Raw genomic sequence first — 9,610 nt, forward strand, 5'->3', positions numbered from 1 at the left:
AATATTCATTGGAAGGACTGATGGTGAAACTGAAACTCCAATACTTCAGCTACCTGATGCGAAGAGCTGACTCATTTGAAAAGACCCTGATGCTGGGAAAGATTAAAGGTGGAAGGAGAAGGGTATGACAGAGGGTGAGATGCTTGGATGGCATCACTGACCCAATGGACATGAGTTTGAGTAAACTCCGGGAGTTGGTGATGCACAGGGAGGCCTGGTGTCCATGGGGTAGTGAAGAGTTGGACATGACTGAGCAACTGAACTGAACTGAACTGATCTAGATTAAACAAAAAGCAACTTAAGGCTTATTGGAAGATGGCAGAATACTAAAACTGCAAGGCTAACAGAAACACCTGAAAACAGAAGAATGCTTCCAAAACAAGAAATCTCATACCAACAGACAAAAGTGAAAAAAAAAAAAGTTTAACTTCGTCAACAAAAAGCAAAGCCACAGAAGCCAAACTCTAGATGGAATCTCTGCAATGTGTTGGATGCTTAGTGGATGGATTTCCCAGCACCCCTTAAAGGAGCAGCCATAGAGATCCAGCTAGTTATGTGCTAATTTCCTGATCCCTGGCCCCTGGTCTCAGGCCAAAGCATTCTATCCAAATTAGGTAAATCACAGTCTTTTCTCTAGACCAGTGGTTCTCAACTGGAGGTGATTTTGCCCCCAGGGGACATTTGGCAATGGCTGGAGACATCTTTAAGTATCGCGACTGGCATCTAGTACACAGAGCTCAGTGATGCTGCCAAACATCTAACAAAGCACAGGACAGCTTCCCCAACCAAAGAATTATTAATAACTTGTTCAAAATATCAGTAGTGCTGAGGTTGCTAAACCTCACAGTTGATTGATCCCTACTGTTAATCTTACGTAGGCTGTTCTTTACTCAGTTAGCTACAATGAAGAAGTGGATGAAAAATATTCTCCTGGAACATGATGAAGTACGTAGAGGTGGAGCTTTAAGTTTATTACTGACTCCGAGAGAAGGCATTGCCTAGAATTCATAAAAACACTATAATGAGATAAATTTTAATTCAGATAAATTGTTTGGTAGAGGAAGACTTTTTTCCTTAGCTAGTAATTAACTTGCCTTATGGCCCTTTCTCCATAGCACTCAATATGAGACTGTGTTGAAGCATTAATTGAACAGTTTTTACTATCAGGTCAAAATGAACCTGTTACTCAACCTGACATCCAGTAATACAGAACCAGCTCTGGCAGCGATGAAGACTCTATAATCTATATGTCTATGCCTATGGTGCATGATGGAAAAAGTTGCAAAGTAAATTTAGGGTAACCCCTTTTCCCCACCAAAGACATTACATTAAAAAAAAAAAAACAAAGGAACAACACAGGTGTGTGTGGAAGCATTTTCATAGGGACTTGGGGGAAATTTTGTTCTTTTACAGAAATACTAGCACCCATTATCAGGACATCTAGTTGTGCCTTTGTTACAATGTGACAGTCTTCTTGGATGTGTTAACATAAAGGCACCGAGATCAAACAGTATCAGAGCCACCAGCAGAGTGAAAGAAAAGTGAGCAAAACTATTTAAGATTTGTCAGATGTGATATTTAGTTCAAGAAAGAAAAGGACAAGAGTATGTTTATGTATGAGTATTTTTCATAGGCATTTAACAATTATTTTTAGATACTATTTTCTGATTGTGCTTTAGGTGTGTTGATACAGAAAGTGGAAAGAGAATCTGTGACTCTAGTGAAGCTACATGTCATCATCACAGCAGGAAGCTAAAATGGGACTTAATGATGTAGAAAAGGGTATTCAGGTCAATGGATGCTGACCAGGCTTGTCAGCAGTTTGCCTTAAAATAACAAGCAGAATTTTAAGACAGAGCTGCATTCCCACTTGAGAGTTATGCTTCCCACAACCATAGTCACTGTGTCAAGGCTTCCTGCACAGCCTGTCAAGGCAGCCAAGTCACTGTCCATTGTGCTGGATTGTCCAGCTCAGTCAGGACCCAGTGGAGGGAACACAGAGAGCTTCTGAGAAAGGAAAATAGGGAAATGCATCTGGGACCCCAATGAAGGTTGTCTGGAGGTAGATCAATTTCTGGAAAGCAATATGTGCTGGAAAAATCTTATGGATCATATTGGGGCTACTGAATATTTCCTTGAATTTTGTTTTTAACATTCCCCAAAATGATCAGAAGGGTACCCAGAAACTCTAAAATAAAACTTGAAGTACATTTGGCTCTGGTGGGTTGGAGAGGGGTCAAACAAATAATTGTTCTCATGGTGGGGAGATGGCACCTGAACTTACCCAGCACATCAAAATATGAAAGTCAGTCAAAGCTTGTTGCAGATGTGTTGTCAACGTTATAGGGTCTGTTAGAAAGAATTGTGGTGAATGGAGGATAAATAAAATGTTTTTCCGGTCAGGTAACGAACCCAAACATGTCCTGTGGACTTCAGTTGTCCAGGGCAGGGGTTGGGGGATGGCTAACATGTGACCTAGGGTGGGAAGTTGTTAAGCATATAGGGCAAAACCTTAATCAGCCACTTTCTGGATTCTTTAACCTTCTTCGAAGCTGCCAGAAGCCAATGCCTTTCTAGTGAATAATGGGATACTGCTCATATTTTTTAACGTGGCTCTGAGTCAGCATATGTGGGTCCTTGGCCAGCTCTCCAGACAGACCTGAGCAGATGAGGAGAATAAAATAAGACACTCCTTTCAGTGGTTTTTCTGCTGTCCATCCTTATGGCTCTGTATAAGCTTTACTTCTCACCAGAAAAAGAGCTGCTTCTACCACCCGCTTCATTGCTGCTGCTCTTTAGACAAAGATTGTGCTATTTAGCTCACAATTGAGGGGTTATCTAACAAGCCATGCCTGCCTGGAGGGCAAGGGTCTTGTCAGGCACTTCCTGGATGGTTTTGCCATGATCCAAAAAACTAGAGTGGTCTCTGAGTTCAGTGGTTGTTCTTTTCCACCCTGCTATGGCTGTACGAGGCCGCAACCCTGTGAAATGTCACCCTTGCGAAACATCACAGTGGAGCTTCGGTCAGATCTCACCATGTGGACAGCCTCTGATTTCCTGTATGTGGCTCATTTGGGTAGCCCAGTTAAGAAAAAGAAGAACAAAAATTGCCAAGAAGGCATATCTCCTGCTTTGGGTATTTTTTGGGTACATCATTTATCCATTGCCTCTGGAGGCTTGGGTTGCTATTGTGTTGGAGGGTAGTTATAAATATGCAGCTAACCCACACTTAATTTCATGGTCTGGGGAGAGGGTACGTTACCATCACGTCTTCACAAGTCAGTATCCTTTTGTGAGGGCTTCCCCTGTGGCTCAGCTGGTAAAGAATCTGCCTGCAATGCTGGAGACCTGGGTTTGATCCCTGGATTGGGAAGACCCCCTGGAGAAGGGAAAGGCTACCCTACCCATTTCCAGTATCCTGGCCTGGAGAATTCCATGGACTGTATAGTCCATGGGGTCGCAAAGAGTCGGACACGACTTTTTCAAGTGATTGACTTTCACTTCACATCCTCTTGTGAACAAGACCAAGCACTACTGTGTAGAGTACTGAAAATTGATCAACAAATCTATTTTCTAGAATCCATAGAAAGCTGATGTTCATGTGCTACTGCTCACTTATAGCTTATTGTAGAGAAAAAGTAACAGTCTTTAGCAGGTACCCACTGGAACTAGGGTGACCAACCTATCCTTATCTGCTCAGGACTGTCTCTGTTTTAATACCCAGTCTCCCATCTCAGGAAACCCTTCAGTTTCAGGTAAGTTGGGACAGTTGGTCACCCTAAGGAGAACTGAAATTGGCTCTGATCAAAGGGTATGGGACTGATGAGATTTATGAGGTCCCGTGTTTTAAGGAAAGTTCCATACAGCTCTTAAGTGAATATGTTCATCTACATCGGTGTTATAAGGTTTCCAATATCTAAGCCAGAAAGGCCAATACAGAGGAGGAATGATTGTTAAACATAGGATATTGAATTAAACCACTGTAAAATTCATTAAATATTTAGTGTTTACTATGTTCCAAGCACATTTCTAGGTATCAGAAATTGAGAATTGAGCAAAATAAAGGCCTTAATTTCAGAGGACAAATTCTCAGGAATATAATCAGGAAAGTTGGCATGCTTCTTCTGGATGAACTGTGGGATAAAGGAGCACAATGGTCAAACCTTCCCCAAACCAAATTGGTGAGGACACGATGTAGCAAGATGTTTTCATGATGTATCCTACTATTTTCTAATCTTGATTGCACATCCTGGGAGGAAAAAGTTGGACATACAACCTCAGTATGTATTTGCAAGTTATATGCATGTACTTCCCCGGTGGTGCTAGTGGTAAAGAACCTGCCTGCCAGTGTAGGAGATGTAAGAGATGTGGACTTGATCCCTGAGTTGGGAAGATCCCCTGGAGGAGAGGCATGACAGCCCACTCCAGTATTCTTGCCTGAAGTATTCAATGGACAGCGGAGGCTGGTGGGCTACAGTCCACGGGATCACAAAAAGTCGGACATGCCTGAAATGACTGAGCATGCGTGCACTTCTACTATGTGAAACACATACACAAAAATGGAAATTCAGAAAAGTTGCTCTCTAAGGCCCTCTGGGGCCGAAGCAAAAGCTCAGGGCACACATGGTCAACCATTGAAGGGTGGTTTAATTCCAAGTAGGCATTAAAGGATCATTTTTAAATGCAGGTAAAATCATGGCTCTCATACAGATATAAGAATAAAAATGAGTTTAAGATTTTATTTAACTAATTCATAGAAAATAAAAGTGATACAATCAGGTCAAAGGAGATTACCAAGAACAGACACAGTTAAAAGTCAGGAATATGGAAATGTACAAGTAGAGCAAAAACTGATTTTTTGACTGTTTCTCTCTAGAAACAGAATTTGTTTGCATGTCAATAGACAAAAATTATCTGGCATTGCTATCAGTTATCTACAGTTTACAGAATCAGAATCAGACAACTCAGGTGTGCTTTAGAATAAAAACTTATTTTTCCATTTATGTATATTTTTTCCTTACAGTCTCCCCACTTTTGATCAAAAAGAATCTCAAAGAATCCTGATCACAAAATGAATGTGGCCTTATTAGATATGGCCTGATTATTTACATAGGTACAGCAAGAATGTTACCACAGAGGTTAAGTTTACTCTGCTGGAGGTTTCCATAAGGAATCTCAGGTTGGAATTCTAAAAGCCTCTATTACTCGCTGTCCTGAGGCTAGGAAGCCATGCCCAAGAAACTATCCACCAAGTTTCATCTGCAGGACTTATGATACATTGTGGTGACTTCTCTCAAAGTCTTCAAAACATCTCTAGGCTCCTGTCATGGAAGTGACCTTCCTTACCAGCCAGACCCTGTAAGTGAGGTACCAGGAAAGCATTGTTGGCAATAAAGTCACCCATGAAGTCAACCTTAGTTCCCTGAGATCTTCTTCCTTTGTCCCTGGGGTTGTGCCCACTTGGAGTGGCCTGGTGACAAGGTCACTGCTAGCATGAGCAGCTAGTCTTCTGCAAAGGAGCTGCTTGGTGGCTGCAGACATCAAAAACCAAGGACCTGAAGCAGCTGGGAGTTAGAGGGTGTGATTCTCTTACTCTTCTTCCAAACAGTCCCTCTATCTGCCCCTGATTCTCTGAAACCTTTTCCAAATAGGATTAACAGGCGCTCAGATCAGCTGTCCACGATGCTCCTGGTTGGAAATTATTCGATAAAGTCCCTCCCAGAGAGACTCTTCAGAAAATCCAAAAGCCATTCAGCAGGGACAAAGCACGAATGAACAGGGAGGACCTGTAAATCACTGGTTCAGTTTTTGAGACTAAGAAACCTGAATTCGAGTCACCTCCTACCTCCATCCTGATTCTCGAGTATGGGCCATCATATGACTGATACTGCTTTTGTGTCCCATTGAAATCTTTGGCTACTACAAGAAAATCTTCTTGCTAAATCTGTGGAAGAAACTTTAACCTCAGTGAAAAGAACATGGGACCTCTGAGCTGAGCCTTAAATTGAGAAAGTAAAGCAGTATGTTAAGAAAAAAGATTTAAGAAAAAGTATTTCAAATGCAATGGTAATTTGGACCAGTGAAATACTGCCAGGCTGGGAAGTAATTCATAGTTAAGAGAAAGGTTGGAGAATTAAGGTGCAGGGATTGCCCCCTAGTGTTCATGGTAAAGCTTGGAGTCTCCTTGTATTAAGTGAACTGAATATCACTCCTGAATTTATGCAATATTCCTCCCTAGAGGAAAGAGATGGTGGGAAAGCTTCAATGAAACAAGTTCTATCTAAATATATACTTTTCTAGGATAGAGAATGTGTATCTGTTGATGGTCCAGTTGCTGGTCTGGAATTAAGCTCAATTATTGTATGACTTCTCCAGTGTTCTTGCCTGGAGAATCCCAGGGACGGGAGAGCCTGGTGGGCTGCCGTCTATGGGGTCGCACAGAGTCGGACACGACTGAAGCGACTTAGCGGCAGCATTGTATGCCTTTCCATCTTTCTACATCTTTCAGGTGGATGGTCCATATCACGATGTTTTATATAGTATCTTAGGAGGATATTCATACTGCAGACCTGATGTTGGTTATGTCCACGGGATGTCCTTCATGTTGGTAGTGTTCATTCTCAGTTTGGAAGCAGTAGATGCTTTCATTGGAAATCTCATGCATAAGTCATTCCAGTTGGCCTTTTTCTGTGTGGATTGCAGCCAGATGTTGATATATTTTGGAACATTTGAAGTATTCTTTGAGGGCAGTCTCTTTCCTCTTTTTCTTCATATTAAGTAGTCTTATGGTCTCACTCTAGACATATACTTGACAGATTAGATCTTCACACAGTATCACAAATCACTGTTCTGCTTGATCTGGCCAGTCCAGTCCAGGATGTATTTTGCAGAGATGGGGAGGAATATTTATTTAGAAGTGGGATAAGAATCCTCCAGTAATATGAAGACATTTTCCTTCAGATAGACTTTATTCACATAACACAGTTTCTAAATAAACTGGCAGAGAATCTCACACTGGAAATCTCACACAGTGGCTGCTGTATTGCAGCCACTCAGATGTAGAAAAGCACCAACTAATGGACTTAGGTTTTTGGGTCAATGATAGAGGATATTGAAGAAGGAGACAAAATAACAGTACTGCTTTGAACAGCTAATCTTCACAATTAACAGACCAACTGAAACAAAAAGAAGCATTTTTTTATAACAGTATTTTGTTTCCCAAGTAAGCAGCATGGAGAAAGTTGGAGCAGTTCAAAAGAAGCGAGAGATGGAAAACTGCTGATTTTGAATTTTGTGTCTGAAGCAACAGAAGCTTGGGGCTAGTGCACTGGGACGACCCAGAGGGATGGTATGGGGAGGGAGGAGGGAGGAGGGTTCAGGATGGGGAACACATGTATACCTGTGGCGGATTCATTTTGATATTTGGCAAAACTAATACAATTATGTAAAGTTTAAAAATAAAATAAAATTAAAAAAAAAAGAAAAAAAAAGAAATAAAATACAAAAAAAAAAAAAAGAAAACCTATTGACAATATTATTTTAAAAAGTTATTTTGTAGGGAGAGCCATTTTACAAAAGAGAAAGTGTAAATGGTTAGTTCATATTCCATAATTTGGGGTAACATTTGAATGCAATAATATTTTAAAATAGTTTTGGGGAAAAAAGATAATGGCTTGTCATACCCAACTAAATAAGCATCATTTTCAAATATAACATTCCAGACAAAGCCTCTGTTATATAACCATTTTTCCAATTATATTTAGTAAAAAGGAGGGTAGATTCTTACTGAACCTTTGCAAATAACTATGTTATCATTTAAAAGTAAGAATATTTAATAAAAGTTTCTGAATTTGGAAGGGGAGTCAAGTAGGGAGAATAAAACATCATCTAAAGATGTTTCATTCAGTTTACAAAATCAAATTTTACTAAATTCTTATGGATTATAAATAAGTTAATAAGAAATGTATCTTATGTATTCAGAAAATTAGAACATTAAAACAATATCAACAATATTCCAAACAAATAGCTACAATCATCTCTCATTAGTTCATCCATTCTATGTAATCATTTCTTGTCCTGCTGGGTCTTGGGTTAGCAGTATCATGAACCCATCTACTTCTTACTAAAAAGAGTTCTGTAGATCCTAATTTAGACCATTAGCATGGTCTTTCCTCTTCAGGACAGTCTTAAAGTTGTTTAAATGATGACATCAGAAGCCTGTACCCAAGATCTATTATTCATTGAAGTGTCAGTAGTTTGAAGTAACTGGCACAGTCCTTTTCCTTGGACTCTGGGGACCATGCATCTTTGTCAAAGATGTGATCTGGCCCCTGCAGCTGATTGCAGAGCCTTCAGGGGAGCTTACAAGTAATACAAAAACTATCTGTAGATGTCAGACTTAAAATGACTGTGGTAATTGATGGAGAGAGTTCATATCAAGCAAGATGTAACTGACAAGGAAATTTGGTTGTTTCTGTGTCATGCAAAATAATGCTAATCCAAATAAACAAACACATAAAGCTATGACAAAATGTCTATGTACATAATGATTAAGGCTATTTTCAAAGAAGATATTGAACTTTACAACCAATTTATAAAAATGAATGAACATACTTGTTACAGAGGAAAAATTCTTGAGATGTGCAAAATTCCCTACTCATTATATACATAATGCACTAAAATATACCAATAATATATCAAGAATATCGAGTTAAGAGATTCAGAGTAGGTTCTAAACATTTATATGTTAAAAAAACTCTACAGATAAGTCTCCATTGCCTGGAGAAGGAAATGGAAATCCACTCCAGTATTCTTGCCTGGGAAATTCCATGGACAGAAGAACATGGAGGGCTACAATCCACAGGGTCGCAAAGAGTCAGACACAACTTAGCGACTAAACAAACAGCAACATAGATAAATCTGATATTTATCCCCAAATGAAAACCACTGGCTTAGAAGACTCAGGTTTTGCATTAAAGGAGAAAGACTTAAACCAAGTAAACATTTTAAATAACTAAAATTATGATTAGTAACACTATTTTGCTGTTGCCTAACATCAAGCAAAGCATCCTTGGGATGAAGATAAACAAACATCAACAAGTCTCAACATCATTCAAGTCCCAAGATAGTTACAGCAATAAAATTTTACTTATACAAATTTAACCTGGGGAAGGCTAAGCATTTTTTCTGATTTGACAAATCTTTCCATGAAACTCATAAATAGCAACATAAATAAAACCTAATTATTTAGAAACAACATCCCTCTTTCATAAGTTAAGGAAAAAATCTTTTGGAGTTTGAGAGACCCACTTAGAAATATCAAAGATAGGTTTAGGGAGGCAAAAATCAAAAGTTGTCAGGAGATTTAAACTCTTAAGATAGGATTATGGGTGCCTCAGAAATTACTGTTGTTTTTCTTCAAATATTATGATTTGAAGGTGACAATAAAACATCTAAAGATAAGCACAAATGTAACACAATTGTAAAGAATCTTAGTTTTTTTCTAAGTAAGGAAATTTTGCTTTTTAAAAATAATCAAGAACATAATACAATTAATGTATTGTAAGACAGAATCTTTTGCTATCTAGGCAAAGTATATAGATAAAAAGAA

The 9,610-nt window shown here is 39.1% G+C and overlaps 1 pseudogene; it reads left to right on the forward strand.

The window, feature by feature from the left end:
• Window positions 1-6,463: 6,463 nt before the first annotated feature.
• On the forward strand, window positions 6,464-7,707 carry LOC133260950 (TBC1 domain family member 12-like; annotated as a pseudogene).
• Window positions 7,708-9,610: the final 1,903 nt, after the last annotated feature.

This window comes from Bos javanicus, chromosome 15, assembly GCF_032452875.1.
Source record: "Bos javanicus breed banteng chromosome 15, ARS-OSU_banteng_1.0, whole genome shotgun sequence".
Taxonomy (NCBI): Eukaryota; Metazoa; Chordata; class Mammalia; order Artiodactyla; family Bovidae; genus Bos; species Bos javanicus.